Genomic DNA, 18507 nt, shown 5'->3' on the forward strand with positions numbered 1-18507 from the left:
GACTTCCAGCCCCTTAAACAATCTGCCTGCCTATCATCGCACTGGTGAGGACCCAATTTTTTATGTATTTATCACCTACGTTGATGACCGCCCCATCACCCAAAACACAGAGTCTGGGGCAAAACGAAATCTGAATGCCCAACACGTCACACAGAACACTCTGTACCTTCAACCAAAATTCCTGAATCTCAGCGACCACCAAAAAACATTGGCCATGTCTCCTTCCTCTGATTGGCATCACCAGCAGGTGGGTGTGTCTTTAAGACCAAGCCTATACAATTTAGAGGGGGTCCAATAGAACCGATGTAAAATCTTGAATTGTATAAGGCGCACCCTTGCATCTCTCGATGCAGTTTTTATGTTTTTAAAAATCCTAGCTCATTCTCTCTCCTCCAATTCCAGGTTTAAATCTTTCTCCATTAATCTCTTGAGAGTGGTTGAGACTCCGTCCCCCAGACTCTGAATTAATAAGGAGTAATACACTGATGCCTCATGGCCCTTTCCAAAAGCAGAAATCACCTCTCCTAGAGTATCTGCTGCTTTAGGGGGGTGTATGCTACTCCCAAAAATAATACAGAGCAAATGGCGTAACTGAAGATACCTAAAAAACTGAGATCTGGGGATCCCAAAATATTGAACCAGATTTTCAAACGATCTCATCACACCACTCTCGTAAAGATCACAGAGTGTATTAACCCCCCCTCACAATCCACTCAGACCAACAAAAAGGGGACTTATTAATGCATAGTTTGGGGTTTAGCCATAGGCTCGAGGCAACATTTAGATAAATATCTGAATTAAACACTCTGGACACTTTTGTCCATACTGAGTGTACATGTGAAATAATGGGGTGTGATTTAACTTCTCTATTCAGTTTGATGGAAAGGCTGTGCAATGGCAAAATAGGGGCAAGAAGTTCTTGTTCAATGCAGAACCAGGGAGGGGCTCTTTCAGGTGGAAGCAACCAATGAGCCAAATGTCTGAGACCGAATGCATAATAATAAAACAGAATCTTGGGTAGACCTAGCCCACCTTTGTCAATCGGCCTATGTAATTTATTGAAATGTAGTCTGGGGCGCTTACCACTCCAAATGAAAGACTTCGCTATGCAATCAAATTGCTTGAAATAAGAGAGGGGGACATCTACCAGGAGAGACTGTAGCAAGTAGATACATTTTGGAATACAGTTCATTTTAATAACATTAACCTTCCCAATCATCGATAAATGTAATGAAGTCCACCTGACTACATCACTCGAAAACCATTTTATTAAAGGGTCAAAACTAACTTTGACTAAATCAGACAAATTTGTTGGGAATAAAATGCCCAAATACTTAATGCCCTGTTTGGGCCACTGGAAGGCGCCTGGCTGGAAGGCCATTACTGGACAGTACGCTGTCAAAGCCAAAGCTTCGGATTTAGACCAGTTGACTTCGTATCCTGAGAACTTGGAAAAGGAATTAATAATTCTGTGGAGGCAAGGCATAGATCAGTGGGGTCGGAGACGAATAATAAAATATCATCTGCATAAAGCAGAAGTTTATGCGCCACACCTCCCGCAATCACCCCTGGAAAATCATCATCTTTTCTTATCGCAGCTGCTAATGGTTCCAGGGCAAGATAGAACAATAATGGGGAATGGGTGCCTCTATCCAGAGTAAAATAATCTGAAATTAATCCATTTGTTTGTACAGCTGCTACAGGGTGTCTATACAGTAACTTGATCCAACCAATAAACATACTTCCAAACCCATACATTTCCAAAATCTTAAAAAGATAATCCCATTCTACCATATCAAACGCCTTTTCGGCATCAAGTGAGATGGCAGCGACCGGAGACTGATTGTTCACCACTGACCACATGATATTGATGAAACGCCTAATGTTATCAGAAGAGATGCGGCCCCGAATAAACCCCACCTGATCTATATGTATAAGAGATGTCATAACTTTACTTAATCGGTTGGCCAAAATTTTAGCCAGAATTTTAACATCTAGCTGGATCAGGGAAATTGGACGGTAACTTTTACACTCGCTTGGATCTTTGTCCTTTTTAAGAATCAGACTGATCTGGGCTTGTGTCATGGTTGGTGGAAGCTTTCCATTCTTTCCATTCAGTATAAACTTCTAACAAAAGTGGAGCCAGTTCTGTAACATAATATCTAAAAAATTCAGTGGCAAAACCATCTGGCCCCGGAGCCTTGCCTGTAGGTAAGGACTTAATTACCTCGTCAAGTTCCTCCAAGTTTATCTCAGAATCAAGAGTGTTTTTTTGCTCATTCGTCAGTTTAGGGAGTTCTAATGGTTCCACAAAGTTTCTAATATCTTCATCAGTACACGAAGACGTGGAACTATAGAGATCAAGATAGAATTCTTTAAAAACATTATTAATATCAATGGCTGAGGTAAATATTTCACCACCAGCAGATTTCACTGAGGGAATGATAGAAAGACTCTCTCTGCTTTATATATCTAGCCAAAAGCTTCCCTGCTTTGTCCCCTGACTCAAAGTATGACTGTCTTGCCCTGAATAACCAAAACTCCACTTTCTGCGACAAAATAGTATTATATATATATTTAAATCGGGTCAATTCTCTGAGACCATCAGATGACGTACGGCGCTTCAGCTCTGCCTCGGCACTTTTAATATTTCCTTCCAACTCCACAAGTTCTCGTGCTTTGGATTTTTTTGATAAATGAGGCATACTGTATGATCCAACCCCTAAGAACTGCCTTAAGTGCCTCCCAAGCCACGCCCACAGAGGATACTGAGGACCAGTTGGTCTCCATGTAAACATTGATTTCAGTCTTTAACATTTGTTGGAAATCAGGATTTTGCAAAAGGGATACATTAAAGCACCAACTATATGATTTCCTTTTCTCTGTATGTGGCACTATATCATGTGTATTGTGTTGATTCATGTCTTTTATTTTGAAATTCTAGTTCCTGGTTCATGTCATGTGTTCCTGTTTCCCTTGTCATGTGATTTCTGTTTTCCCTCCATGTTCTTGTGTCATGTTTTCATTGGGTTATTGTTTAATTAGCTTGTTATGAGTTCTGTTTGTTCATTGGTTTATGTTCTCCCATGTCTTGTATTTAAGCCCTCGTGTTTTCATTGTCTAGTTGTCAAGTATTGAATGTGATGGTATGTTGTTTGGTATGACTGTTTTAGATTTGGACTGAATGAGTCCATTTCTTTTTTGATGCCTGGCGGTCGCAGTTCCCTCAGCCTGGCTCAATATATCGACCTCGCCCTACGGTTCATTGGTTCCCCATTCACTGTGGGGGAGGCCGCCGCCGAGTCAGAGTTCCACGTCATGGCCGCCGCCGAGCCTGAGTTCCACGTCATGGCCGCCGCCGAGCCTGAGTTCCACGTCATGGCCGCCTCCGAGCCTGAGTTCCACGTCATGGCCGCCGCCGAGCCAGAGTGCCACGTCACAGCAACGCCTCAGCCTGCTCCATGCCACGTCACAGCAACGCCTCAGCCTGCTCCATGCCACGTCACAGCAACGCCTCAGCCTGCTCCATGCCACGTCACAGCCACACCTGAGCAGTGGGACCTGGAGATGGTTCCCACCCTTATACCCACCCTTAGTTCTCCTGAGCAGGCAAGGGGAACTTTCGGCCCTCCGACCCTGCCTGGACCCTCCGAGCCCTGGACTTCGCCTTGGCCTGTCGGTCCCTCGACATTGCCTCAGCTCGGTGTTCCCTCGGCTCCACTACGGTCCTTCAGTCTGTCGGCTGTGCCGGGGTCCCTCGTCCCTCTGGTTCCTCCTTGGTCTGTCAGTCACCTGGCTCCGCTTTGGCTCTCCGATCTTCTGGCTGCGCCTCGTCCTTCCGATCTGTCAGCTTCACCGGGGACCTCCTTCCCTACGGCTCCACCTTGGTCCTCAGTCAGACTGGCTCCACCTCAGTCTTCTGATCCCTCAGCTCCGCCTTGCTCCTCCGAGCCTCCAGCACCGCCTTGGTCCTCCCTGCCATCGGCTCCACCCTGGCCCTTCGAGTCTTCAGCTACTCTCCAGGCACCACGTTCTATGGCTCCGCCCCTCGAGCCTCTCACGGCTCCACCTTCCATGGCTCCGCCCCTCGAGCCTCTCATGGCTTCACCCCCCACGGACTTTGCCCTGGTACCATGCCCCTCGCCCTTTCTCGCCACGCCACGCCCCACGCCTCAAGACACTCCCCCCCCCCCCGCTCCCTACAGAACTTTGAATTTATGTCATGTTTTACGTGTTTTGTTTATGTGTTGGGGTGTCGGGAGCCACCCCTTAGTGGGGGGGATATGTCATGTGTATTGTGTTGATTCATGTCTTTTATTTTGAAATTCTAGTTCCTGGTTCATGTCATGTGTTCCTGTTTCCCTTGTCATGTGATTTCTGTTTTCCCTCCATGTTATTGTGTCATGTTTTCATTGGGTTATTGTTTAATTAGCTTGTTATGAGTTCTGTTTGTTCATTGGTTTATGTTCTCCCATGTCTTGTATTTAAGCCCTCATGTTTTCATTGTCTAGTTGTTAAGTATTGAATGTGATGTTATGTGTTTGGTATGTTGTTCCTGGCAAGCTAAGTTTGTCTAGTTCATGTTTATGTCAAGCCAAGTTTCAAGTTTATGATTGTTCATGTTTGTAGTTAGGGTGTTTCACGTTTATTAATAAACTGCACTTGGGTTCTCATCTTCATCATCGTCTTCGTCATTGCCGCAGCCAACAACGTTATACAATATCTCTAAGTTCACCAGGGCATGATCTAAGACTAAGATATTTCCAATTGAGCAATCAACAACAGGTGCAATGAGGGACCTAGATATAAAAAAAAAAAAAAATCTATTCTAGAGTAAATCTTATGAACTGATGAAGAAAATTTATAATCCCTACCAGATGGGTTCCAAAGTCTCCAGATATCTACAAGACCAAGATTTTTACAGATATTGTGAAGCATCAATGTTGCTCTAGGGAGTTTGCACACTTTTGCTTCACTATGATCAAGGACTGAGTCCATCAAAAGATGAAAGTTTCCTCCCAATATTATATCATGAGGGGTGCCAGCAGCTTGCAACATCCCTTCAAGATCTATAAAAAAGCCTTGATCATCAGCGTTAGGTGCGTAAATATTTGCCAAAATCAACCTTTGCCCCTGAATTTCTCCTAAAACAATAATGACTCTTCCTAATTTATCTTTAATCTGTTTAAGTTTGAATTGTAGATGTTTATTTATCAATATAATAACTCCCTTGCTCTTACTTGAGCCAGCACTAAAGAAAACATGTCCACCCCATATCTTCCCAAATTTTTCAACTTCCTGCGGGGAAAGATGTGTTTCTTGAAGAAACACTATTTCATATTTCTTGCGCTTAAGAACAGAAATAACCTTCCTTCTTTTTATGGGGTGCCCCAACCCATTCACATTCCATGTGGAGAGAGATAACCCATTCACATTAACATTTGACATATTGATATAATAAAAAATAAAAAAAATGAGTGTGTCAAAAACAAGATTACACAGACCACATTCCCCATTAGTGAAACAATCAAACCCCGAACTTCCCCCTGAACAAAACAAACAGAAAAAAGAAAAACGTGTGCATTAATCCCACGCACGACAGTGCCAACTGGCGTCAATCCCTTAAAACTCAAAGAGTCCATGTACGCATGCGAGAACCCCCGTGACAACTTTGCCATCGGATTATTCAAGTCCGGTGTTTCTGCTCAAATTTTGTGAGGCACAATTACATAACAGAAAATACTTTGTAAAACAGACCCCAGCCAACAGGCAGAATAACAGAAAAAACATGTAGATTCATTCACAAAACTGTCTCGAAGGTGTGTTTCTCCACAAAATAAACTCCAGCTGATATAAAGCCGTTCAGATTCCTCGGACAGACAAACAAATGATCAGTGAGCCAGCTGTTATGAGTGCTGCAAATGAGGTAATCATTCTACTAGGAGGCATAATCACAAAGAACAAATATATTTAACCAAAACTGTCCCGAAGTAGTGTAATTCCACAAAACAAGCTTCAGCCGTTAGGCAGAGCCAGCGTGAAAAACAAAACCGGCATCCCGGTTCCTCGGATGATCAAGAGCCAAACTAACTCGGAGGCCGCGCAAAAAAAATAAAAAAAACACCATAACTTACTCAGACCGTCAACTTTATAAAAGACGTCCTTTATGTGAGCATGTAGATATTTTGTGGTCATCCAAAGCGTCCATTCTCAATCTGGCCGGGAAAAAAAAATCTTCAGTCAGTGCAAAAGTTTCTTGGAGTTATGCCATAAAACAAACTCCAGCCACTAGGCGGAGCCAGCGCAAAAAGTAACAAAAATGGCACCCAGCTTCCTCAGATTATAGCGTACCTGAACCGCGAGTCAGTCCACTAATATAAGAAACATCAAATGGCTTACTCACTCCAATGTATTTATAAAGGAGAGTGCCTGTTTTGGACAAGTAAATACTTTGCGACCATTCTTCGTTTCTATTCTCAATTTGGCCGGAAACATCAATGCAAAGGCGATCTTTTGTTGGTGTAAGTGTTTCTATCATTCCTTGAACTGATCGCGTTTCTCTCTTGTGGAATTCTCAAAGTCCGGGAAAAAGAAAATATTATGGTTCTTCCAAGAAAGCTTCCCTTTACTCTTCGCCTGTCGCACGAGATCTTTATCAGATGATTTCAGAAATCTGTCCAGAATCGATCGGGACCTGTCTCCCTCAGCAGATCTGTGAGCCAGGACTCTGTGAGCTCGCTTGATTTCCAGCTTGTGGCCTGTTATGTCGAGCAGACTCGGGAAAAGCTCGTCTAGGAATTTCACCATATCTCTGCCCTCTTCATGCTCAGGAATTCCAACAATTCCTGTTATTCCTTCGGCTCATATTTTCGAAATATTCCAGTTTTCCTAAATTAATTCCAAATCTGTTTTGGACGCGGGTGGATTAGCGGATAATTCCCTTTCCGATGACTCAAAATAATCGATTCGTTTTTCAACTTCTGTCACTCTTGTAAACAACTCAGAGAATTTTATTTCCATCGCCGTAATCGATGGACATGTTATAGCGAGATCCTCCAAGTCAGCAAGAACCTTTGTCAACATCACCGACATGTTGGACAACTGACGCTGAATATCTTCTCCCGACGTGCCATCCAAATCGAGTCCCCGTCTCGCAGTCCCGTCAGAGACCTCACCTTGAACACGTAAGTGTCTTTTAATGTCTCCAGAGTCTGAGAAGTTTGACTTCTTTGCCATATTTACCTCAAAGAGCAAGTATGTAACTGGGTGTATCAAATCTCACCGGATCACAACATGAAAATAATTAAAAAACTAGCAAAGTTCGCAGAGCTCGTGTCTCACACGTCTGTCTCTCGCATGGCGTCACGTGAACTCCCATTTTTCCTGACTATTTAAAAAGTTAATTCATCAAGGACCAGTTTAATTTGACAACACTGCGTGGACCACAAGAGACTACAGATGCCTACATGTGTGGATATATTATACCTAAAAAGACTTAATAGCCCTATATTAATAATATTTTTCAGAATATTTATTTTTATATGTTGTTTTAGTAAATTGTGAGAGACATGATGTGGGTGACTTGACTTAATTAAGTTCTTAACCATAACGAAATCGCGATGCGTGCACCGTGTTGGCTGCACAAACGCAGTGTGCAGTTTTACCAGTTGTCAGGTCCTATGCTATGTGAAACTGCCTTGTAGTTTCTTGTACTTTGGCTACATACCTGTCTTTATGTGTACGTTGTGCCAGCCACCTCTATAATCTATGTTATACAGCAGTCTCTGTTGTAACATTCAAGTGTACTGGTTGACTGAGTGTGCCACTCTGCAGGTGTGTTTGCTCAACACGGTGAAACAAACACTGCTACATCTACGACATCAGGGTGTGCTACAACTGCTTGCAGAGAGAGTGGCCATTTATTTCTGTTTTGTTATTTTTATTTATTTATTTTGTTCATTGCATCCAAATCAATTGCCATCGACTCGGCTGGACTCAGAAAAAAATCCCGAGTCCCAAAGGCTTGAGTCCGAGTCAAGTCCAAGTAAAAATGCATCCGAGTCCGTGACAATTCCAAGTCCATTAAAACTGGACTCGTGACTCAGACTTGAATCTGAGTACGAACTCGAGTACCCTAACTCTATTGGGTAGCCTTCCACAAGCTTCTCACAATAAGTTGCTGGAATTTTGGCCCATTCCTCCAGACAGAACTGGTGTAACTGAGTCAGGTTTGTAGGCCTCCTTGCTCGCACACGCTTTTTCAGTTCTGCCCACAAATGTTCTATCGGACTGAGGTAAGGGCTTTGTGATGGACACTCCAATACCTTGACTTTGTTGTCCTTAAGCCATTTTGCCACAACTTTGAAGGTATGCTTGGGGTCATTGTCCATTTGGAAGACCCATTTGCGACCGAGCTTTAACTTCTTAGTTGATGTCTTGAAATGTTGCTTCAATATCAGAATCAGGATCAGAATGAGATTTATTGCCAAGTATGCTTACACATACAAGGAATATGTCTTGGTGACAGGAGCTTCCAGTACACAACAATACAAAAACAGCAACAAGACTTTTAAAAAATAATTAAAATTGAATAAAAAATAGATAAATATTGAATAGAAAAAAGTATATATAGAATACACAATAGACTATATATATATATATATATATATATATATACACACACACACACACACATACATACACATACATATATATATATATATATATACGCATACATATACACATATATATATATATTTGTATTTAGATTTGTACTACATATGTGTATGTGTGTGTGTATGTATGTATATGTATGTATATATATGTATATGTATGTGTATATATATATATATATATACACATACATATACAGTGCAAGGGAATGTAATGGCAGAAGAGGTAGGATGTGTTGGATAATATAAAAAGACTAAGCTGTGTATTGCACATTAACTATTGCTCAAAGGGGCAGTTTTAACTGTTCATGAGAAGGATAGCCTGGGGGAAAAAACTGTTCCTGTGCCTGACAGTTCTGGTGCTCAGAGCTCTGACGCGTCGGCCAGAAGGCAACAGTTCAAAAAGGTAGTGGGCAGGGTGAGTGGGGTCCAAAGTGGTTTTTCCAGCCTTTTTCCTCACTCTGGAAGTGTATGGTTGTTGAAGGGAGGGCAGGGGGCAACCAATAATCCTCTCAGCAGTCCGAACTGTCCTTTGTAGTCTTCTGATATCCGATTTCGTAGCTGAACCAAACCAGACTGTTATAGAAGTGCAGAGGACAATATATCCACATAATTTTCCTTCCTCATGATGCCATCTATTTTGTGAAGTGCACCAGTCCCTCCTTCATCAAAGCACCCCCACAACATGATGCTGCCACCCCCATGCTTCATGGTTGGGATGGTGTTCTTTGGCTTGCAAGCCTCACCCTTTTTCCTCCAAACATAACGATGGTCATTATGGCCAAAGAGTTCAGTTTTTGTTTCATTAGTCCAGAGGACATTTCTCCAAAAAGTAAGATCTTGTAAATGTAAGATCTCCCCATGTGCACTTGCAAACTATAGTCTGGCTTTTATGGTGGTTATGGAGCAGTGGCTTCTTCCTTGCTGAGCAGCCTTTCAGGTTATGTCAATATAGGACTCGTTTTACTGTGGATATAGATACTTGTCAACCTGTTTCCTCCAGCATCTTCGCAAGGTCCTTTGCTATTGTTCTGGGATTTATTTGCACTTTTCACACCAAAATACGTTCATCTCTTGGAGACAGAATTCGTCTCCTTCCTGAGCGGTATGATGGCTGCGTGGTCCCATGGTGTTTATACTTGCATACTATTGTTTGTACAGATGAACGTGGTACCTTCAGGCATTTGGATATTGCTCCCAAGGATGAACCAGACTTGTGGAGGTCCACAATTTCTTTCTGAGGTCTTGGCTGATTTATTTAGATTTTCCCATGATGTCAAGCAAAGAGGCACTGAGTTTGAAGGTAGGCCTTAAAATACATCCACAGGTACACCTCTAATTCAGTACACCTCCTATCAGAAGCTAATTGGCTAATTGTCTACTTGACATAACTTTCTGGAATTTTCCAAGCTGCTTAAAGGAACAGTTAACTTAATGTATGTAAACTTCCGACCCACTGGAATTGTGATATAGTCAATTAAAAATGAAAAAAATCTGTCTGTAAACAATTGTTGGAAAAATTACTGTCCTAAACGACTTAGCCAAAATGATAGTTTGCTAATATTAAATCTGTGGAGTGGTTAAAACATTAGTTTTATTGACTTCAACCTAAGTGTGTGTAAACTTCTGACTTCAACGTGACCATGATCTACCACTTGTTCTCACACAGTCTGGTTCAGTGTACTTTAGTGAAGATATTTAGGGCCCTTCAGCTGAAACAATATAAAAGTTTATTTAGTTTAGTGTTGCGTGCTTGCATGCATATGTGTTTGTTTTAGGAGACAGGGTTCAATTCATACCTGTTACTCAGTTATCCTTTATAGCAAGGTCCAACTGGAAGTCAGACACAAATCCTCATATGCACAATATTATCTATATACAGTGTGTGTACAAGCAAACTGATTGAGACAAATGAGACCCTTGTTCAATGTCTACTTTCTCCATTTTAATGATCAATTCTAGATCAATCGATCAAAATCAACATGAAATAGAAATTGACCCTATTTACTTTATTAATGCATGCTACAGTCTTATTGTCAATGATACAGTGCATGTTCCAAATAATAATTAAAAAACAGAGTGACGATTTGCACCCTGGTTTAAACAGCATCTGTCACACAATGTAGCTATTTGCACCCCTGGTGAAACCACATGAATATATGTCAAACTAGACAATAGGTATCACTGCAGTGGCATGGGCTGTAAAGACAGTGTAAATGTGTACGGTTGTTCTAGCGACCACGGTTCAAATCCGCCTTTTGTCCTACTCTTTTTCCCATCCGATTTCCTGTTTCCACTCTTAATATTTCCTTTAATACTACTTAAATTAGTAGATAAAAATGAATATAAATGTTGATTTCATCGCAGTGATTTGGTCATGGTGAATGTTCATAGAAGGGTTTGATCCAGAAGCGGGGTCTGTCAATCGCACTCTTTCCAGCAGCTCGGTATCACTTGTGTGTAGACTGCATCACTGTATTACTATAGCAATATTGTAGTAACCATGTTTTTTTTTTTGTTTTTTTTGTTTTTTTTTTTGGCAGAAACCATAGTTTAATTGCAATTAACCTTTTCATAAGTAGGGTCTTAATTCCCCTACAGTGCCCCCTGGAGTGAGTTATTTTTGCTGCACAGCCGGTAGAGGGGGACAAAGTATGGATGAGTATTTTTTTTATTTTTTATTTCTTGTCATACAAAAAAACACTTAATACTGCATATAATATATAATATAGTAAACATGTGAACAAATGGGTTACGTCTGCTGTACTGTATTTGTTTTATTTATTTAAAAGAAGTAGAAAGGAACAAATAATATCAGCAGTCCGGTTTGCCTATATGCAGTTGGACGTCTCATTGTGTGTGTGTGTTTGTGTGTGTGTGTGTGTGTGTGTGTGTGTGTGTGTGTGTGAAAAGCCCTAATGTAAACAGACTTGGCTGCGTGCATCGGATAATCATGCTTGATCATCATGTTTTCACTGTGAGTATATGAGTTTAAACTGTTGTCGTGGAGCTTTTGTGATAGTTTGGCTGTCTGTTTCAGAAAAGAAAAAAAAAAAATTATTATATGCCTTAAAAGACTGTTTGAGTTGCTGTTTGTGTGAATGAAAACCACATCTGCACCTAATAAGTAAATGTGGCTGTGTGCATGGGAAGATCGCATTTGTATATATGGCTGTGCATATACAAGTTGTGAACTGTTATCGTGGTACTTTGTTGACAATTAGGCTGTTTGTTACATAAAATAAACATATTATGTGCTTAAAAAGACTCTTTGAGTAGCTGTTTGTTTGAGGAATGACAACCGCTACTAATGTAAACAAATGGCAGCACGCATCGGAGGAAGATCGCTTTTGATGTATTGACTGTGCATATACAAGATGTAAACTTTTTATCATGGTACTTTGGTGACGAGTTGGATGTATGTATATAAAATAAACTTCTTCTGTGGTTTAAAAGACTATGAGTAACTGTTTGAGCGAATATAAACTACAGAGCTTGACCAGCATAGCCTGTGTTGGCACGAAAGCCGATTTGAATCTGGCTGCTTGTAACGTAACTGCCTGTTGCAGAAACATATATGTGTGATGCTACTCTGTGGGGCTCAGTTATTAACTGTCACATATGTGTGACAGTGCATATGAAAGGGTTAACCATGATGTTAATACAGTAAGTACTACAGTAATATGGTGGTTATATAGTAAGCATTGCTAATTTTGTGGTTACTGTAAATTTACAAAAAAATACCATGATGAAACTATGGTTACTGTTGTAAAACAAAGGTGTTTTTTTCTAAGGTAAGGTTAGGGTTAGGGTTAGGGTTAGGTTTAGGGGTAGGGGTTAATGTAATGTGTCTGTGGGACTCTAAATAAACACAATAAACACTGTAGTGATGCCCATATAGTGTCAGTTTTTAAATATGGGTGCAAATAGTATCTGACACTATTTGCACCAGGGTGCAATTGGTATCTACCATTATTTGCACCAGGGTTGGGGTGAAAATAATATCTGCCACTATTTGCACTGGGGTGTAAATAGCATATACCATTATTTGCACCAGGGTGCAAATAGCATCTGCCTAAAAAATCTCTGTAATATTTTATCAAGCGTAAATAACTCTTTCTCTAAAATGACTACTGTTTGGCTAATGTGAGTTAAGCTGTGTGGTCTGTTGGATAATGTTAATAAATAGCAAATTTTCTTTGAAGGCATTGTTTTCGTAAACCAGCATTCAAGTCTGGCTCCGTTCTGCCATAGAACACCCACTTGTCACAATCCAATCAATTCCTACTCTATATTTTTTGTCTCGGTTAAAGGAATAGTTCACCCAAAAATGAAAATTCTGTGAACATTTACTCACCCTAATGTTCGAACCTCGTTGGATCTTGTGTGACTTTTGATCAAACTTCATGACGTCATGACACAAGAACCAATGAGCAATGATTTGAATTTAGAATGAATATTGACTTAAATTTCAGTCTTTTCATCATAACGTTCATAATGCAATTGTATGCCCTCAGAAGACTTACAGTATATGTCACACAAGTCATATGGACTACTTTCATGACACTTTTTACACACATTAGCTGGGCTGTTGTGGTATTTTCCTCTTTATTAAAGCTGTGTATAAGGGTTTAGGGCAGGTGTTTTAGCAGTCAGGCATGTACTTGCCCTGGGCTTTACATTAGCATCATGTTCCACTGGCTCTTGGCTTGCACTTCAAATACACAGTGATTGCCAACCTCTTCGAATCACTTTTAGTTTATTTCTCGATCTTGAGAACTATGTAGTTATGTTCTATAAACTATTTTCAAATAATTCACTCAATATGACTTGATTGACATCACTTCACTGCTTTTTGCTTGCATTAACACTAACACAAGCAGGCAAATTTACTTTTACAAGTCACCATACTAGCTTCTGCAGAAGCTTAGTAATCCAAGACAATGATTAAGTATTACTGATATTTTCCACACTATTCTTTTTAAATTTTCTCTTGATATCTCCGAGCTTAGTGAACATAAGCCCTTGGAAATCCATTTTAAGTGCTAGCGAATATCGAGCCAAAGTCAACAGTCCAATCATCTGTCTTGATGCAGCTTGATTGATGAAAAATTAACACTGTCTAAATGCCTGAACAAAAAGCAGCTATTTTCCTGTCAATCTCCTTTCACTTACCCTTCAGAATGTCAGGAAAAAAAAATTCCTGCCAGATTGTTTGATGAATGACCATTCCAGTGAAGCTTCTGTTTAAACCACTAACAAAACTTCCATTTAAAGAAGCATTCAGTAATTGTTCCTCATAAAACAAAGTTTTACCCCTAAAGAAACGAATAGTACTTCAGAAAAATTATGTTCACTCACATGATATGATGACTCTATTCAAGCTGTTTTATTTGCATAGAGCTGGGTTGCATTTTGGGGGCCGCCATGTAAAGATCACATGACCATCTGAATACTTGGCCTACTTACTTTATCTCAGAACCTGTTAAGCTGCCTTTGTTCAGTATTGTCCTTACATCATTAATAATGTGAGAAGTATAACCCTAATTCAGAAAAAAGTTGGGACAGTATGGAAAATGCTAATAAAACAAAAAAGGAGTGATTATTCGATGTTTTACCTTGTGAATTTTTTTTTTTTTTAATACACTTATTTCAAATCAGTTGATTGCAACACACTCCAACAAAGTAAGAACAATCGTGTGTTTACCACTATGTAACATCAACATTTCTTGTAATAACACTAAAGCGTTTGGGCACTGAAGACACAAGTTGAAGTTCAGCAAGCAGAATTTTCCCCCATTCATCCTTTATGCAGGTCTTCAGCTGCACAGATTTACAGGGCCTTTGTTGCCATTTTTTGCACTTCAGAATGCACCACACATTCTCAAATGAAGACAGGTCAGGACTGCAAGCAGGCCACCCACACTCACTGCTTATGCAACCATGCGTTTGTAATCTGGGCAGTATGTGGTTTGGCGTTGGTCCTGCTTGAAAACCACATCTGAATGTACATATTCTCATATCATATCACTATCATTCGTCTGTAATAAATGTCATGACATGTGCTCGGGAATACTTCGGTAAACCTTTGTCAGCCAACACCATTCACCGCTGCATCCACATATGCAAGTTAAGGCTTTACTATGCAAAGCAGAATCCATACATCAACACTGTCCAGAACCTCGACCTACTTCTCTGGACTCAGTCTCACCTGAGATGGAAAGTAGAACAGTTGAATCGTGTTTTGTAGTCCGAAAAGTTTCAAATTTTTTGGAAATAACAACCATTGTTGGGCCTCATGTATTCAGATAGAAGACAAAGCCAGGCCTAACACAGTCATAAAAACCTAACTCAAGCCCCCACGTTCCAAGTCGTAAATTATACTGATAAAAATCACGCCAAAATCAAACAAAGGGAGTCCAAAACAGACTACAAATCCCATGAAGCCTTGCTCACTAAAGGATCGAACTCTCAACTCCTATTGGATGAGGCACACAACAGAACGCACCTCAAACCATGACATCATCAGGAGTTGAAATACCTCTGAAATGCTTTCGGGATTTGCTTCCAGCAACTTTGTTCACCGAGTATAGACGTAGTTTATCGCTGCTCTCAGGTGCAACCTCGTGGCACAAGGAAGTAACGTCCGACTTGAAACTGTGGCCATACAATCTCCATCTTGCTGGACGAGTTGAGATTACTCTGTGTTCAATCGAACACTCTAACGGATCCGAAGGAGACCGCCGAGCAATTCGCATCTTCATCCGTTTGCCTACAGAAGTGAAGAGATTAAAGATTTCTCTTCCATCTTCAATCAAGTCGACATTTCTGAGTTCTCCGCCAGCCCGCCGAGAATCAACAGCCATACCGCCCACCGACAGAGCGAGGAAACGGCCTCCCGTCATCACCCGAGCCTCAAGGAACCGGGTCAGAGTTAAAGGATGGAGGAAAACACATTCTACCTGTGTCCTCCTGCGATTCAAGTAAGAGGTTTACGTCTGGGCAGAGACAGAATATTATAGTGTGTTATTCTTGTGTTTCAAGGTTTTTTGCTTGTACAGTTTACGGACCGCCATGTCCGCTCATTATTAATACTCAGGGTATTAATTATCACAAATTTGTTTTGCTGTATTGTGGTCCAACCAAATTGGATTGTTGTGCAATTTCGCCATCGCGGGTGAGACAGCAACTGAGTTCATCCATTAAAGAGTCAAATAACGCGGGACTTTTACAAGCCGTCCACCGCGTCTCTGAGTGATAAACTAACAGCTGCTTTCTCTCCCACTATCGCGAAATCGGCTTTAGGGCTGTCACTTAATTCTCTCTCTCTCTCGTACTAACCACACACCCACCCACACACACACACACACACCTTATGTGTTATAGGATTATTTTTATTTCCATATCTAATCATATCACTGTTTAGTTTGTAGTTGTAAGTCGGAAGTTTATTGACTGCATTGTATTGATTATTAATTGATATTACTGCATAAATAAACTTTGTTTATATTACAAAGAGAAGTGTTTTGGTTTGTTTTGCATATGACTGTGTCATGCTGACAGGATGTCAGTGCTCGGATTTACACCTTCATTCATTGTTTTTTTTTCCCGAAAATCGATATTCTTCGGATGTCGATTTTCCTACGAAAACAATCTAATATTGAGACTATCTGGTTATTAGTCCCTGATTTCAGGGTCGTGCCCCGTCAATGTTAATCCTTATTAATATTCTACTGATTTTTGATAATTGATAATTATCTTTGATGATTGTTGAATTTGAAGGATCAATAAGCTAGTGTTAATTTTAATTAATGTTTCATCGATGTTAACAATTAACAATTATCTTTGATAATTGTTGATTTAAAGGATTAAAAAAGCTAACATTGATTTTTATCAATGTTCTATTGATTTTAATAATTAATAATTATCTTTGATAATTATTAATTATTGCTAATAACCAAACTTGCTCCTAAACATAGCACACTACATTTACTGGAGCCCCATATGAGGTTTTAAAGAGTTAGATTCAATTAATTAATTTAAATATTAATTAATAACTAAAGAAATAATTATTAATTATTTCTGATAGTAACACTGATCTAAACAACCATTAAAGCTCTACATAATAATTGGTGCCCCATGTGAGGAATCCTACGTGCCAGTTCTGTCACAGTGTGTATGCATAAGAATCCAAAGTAATAACTTGAATCATTACTTTAAAGTTTGGTTCTGTTTGAATATTTACTTCTCAAAACTTGCCAAACATAAGCCAGTGTGGTGTGAAAGTGCTCTTAAGAGTGAATTAGGGGTTGGTAAGTTTACTATAGTCTGCTTAAAATCTGCTGTTGTTGTTATTTAACTCCTAACGCTTTCATTTAGATGTTACAGAGAGGTGCCAAGTCACTTCATTGACGTACTATCATACGTACTATCATTGTTAACATACTATCGATGTTAACAATTAACGATTATCTTTGATAATTGTTGATTTAAAGGATTAAAAAAAGCTAACATTGATTCTCATCAATGTTCTATTGATTTTAATAATTAATAATTATCTTTGATAATTATTAATTATTGCTAATAACCAAACTTGCTCCTAATTGTAGCACACTACATTTACTGGAGCCCCATATGAGGTTTTAATGAGTTAGATTAAATTTATTAATTTAAATATTAATTAATGACTAAAGAAATAATTATTAATTATTTCTGATAGTAACACTAATCTAAACAACCACTAAAGCCCTATACCATCTTGTGCTCCAGGCCAAAGAGAAAAGCTGTTATCAGCTTCAGGTCCAAAAGCCAGTGTCTCTCATGGTATGGGGGTGTGTCAGTACCCATGGCATGGGTAACTTGCACATCTGTGAGGGCATCATTAATGTAAAAAGATATGTACACATTTTGGAGCAAAATATGCTGCTATCCATACGCGGTCTTTTCCAGGGATGTCCCTGCATCCCTTTCCACCAGGACAACGCCAAACCACATACTGCCCGGATTACAAGTTCGTAGCTGTGTAAGCAGAGAATGCAGGTTCTGGTAAGCACTTAACTGTCCCAACTTTTTTGGAATGTTTTACAGTCATCTGATTTGAAATGAGTGTACTGTATATTCTCAAACAAACAAATGAATAAATAATTCAATAATTCAATATTTAAATTCAATATTCAATATTTATGGTAAAACATAAAAAATGTGTTGTAGTGCTTTCAATAGAGCACAAGGTAAATCGAATTTAGTAAATCACTCCTTTTTGTTTTTATTAGCATTTTCCATACTGTCCCAACTATTTCGGAACTGGTGTTGTAATATCATTTTTTACATGTAAACAACAGCACATTCCTCATTACTGCAACTTCCTGTACGACTTAACGAAGACAACCAAATAGCTGGATTAGAAAGAAGCTTTTAACAGCTTGGAGAGACAGTGTCTCAGAGAGAGGGGGTGAAAAGAGGGAGACAGATAGAGAGAGTCCTCCACCTCCTCTCACACCTCCACAAAAGCACAGGACCAACACAAGGTGGGAGAGCAGGTCGCTATGGCAACTGATGAGTGGCCTCCAAGGAGGGTCACACACATCCCCCAGACTTCCTCAATTAGCCACATACACACACACATATGCTATGGAGGGCTACAGTGCTTGCTCTGGATGGACATGTTGGCTGCACATTAACACAGGGTGGAAGCGATTTATTTCCATTTTATGTTTTCATTTTTTTTCACATTTTTTTCTCCAGTATAATCTAAGATCTTCAGATCTGCATTATCTCAATAAATATTTATTCTGTATTTTACACAGACACACACACACACACGTTAGTGCAGCTA

Source organism: Myxocyprinus asiaticus, chromosome 8 (assembly GCF_019703515.2).
Source record: "Myxocyprinus asiaticus isolate MX2 ecotype Aquarium Trade chromosome 8, UBuf_Myxa_2, whole genome shotgun sequence".
Taxonomy (NCBI): Eukaryota; Metazoa; Chordata; class Actinopteri; order Cypriniformes; family Catostomidae; genus Myxocyprinus; species Myxocyprinus asiaticus.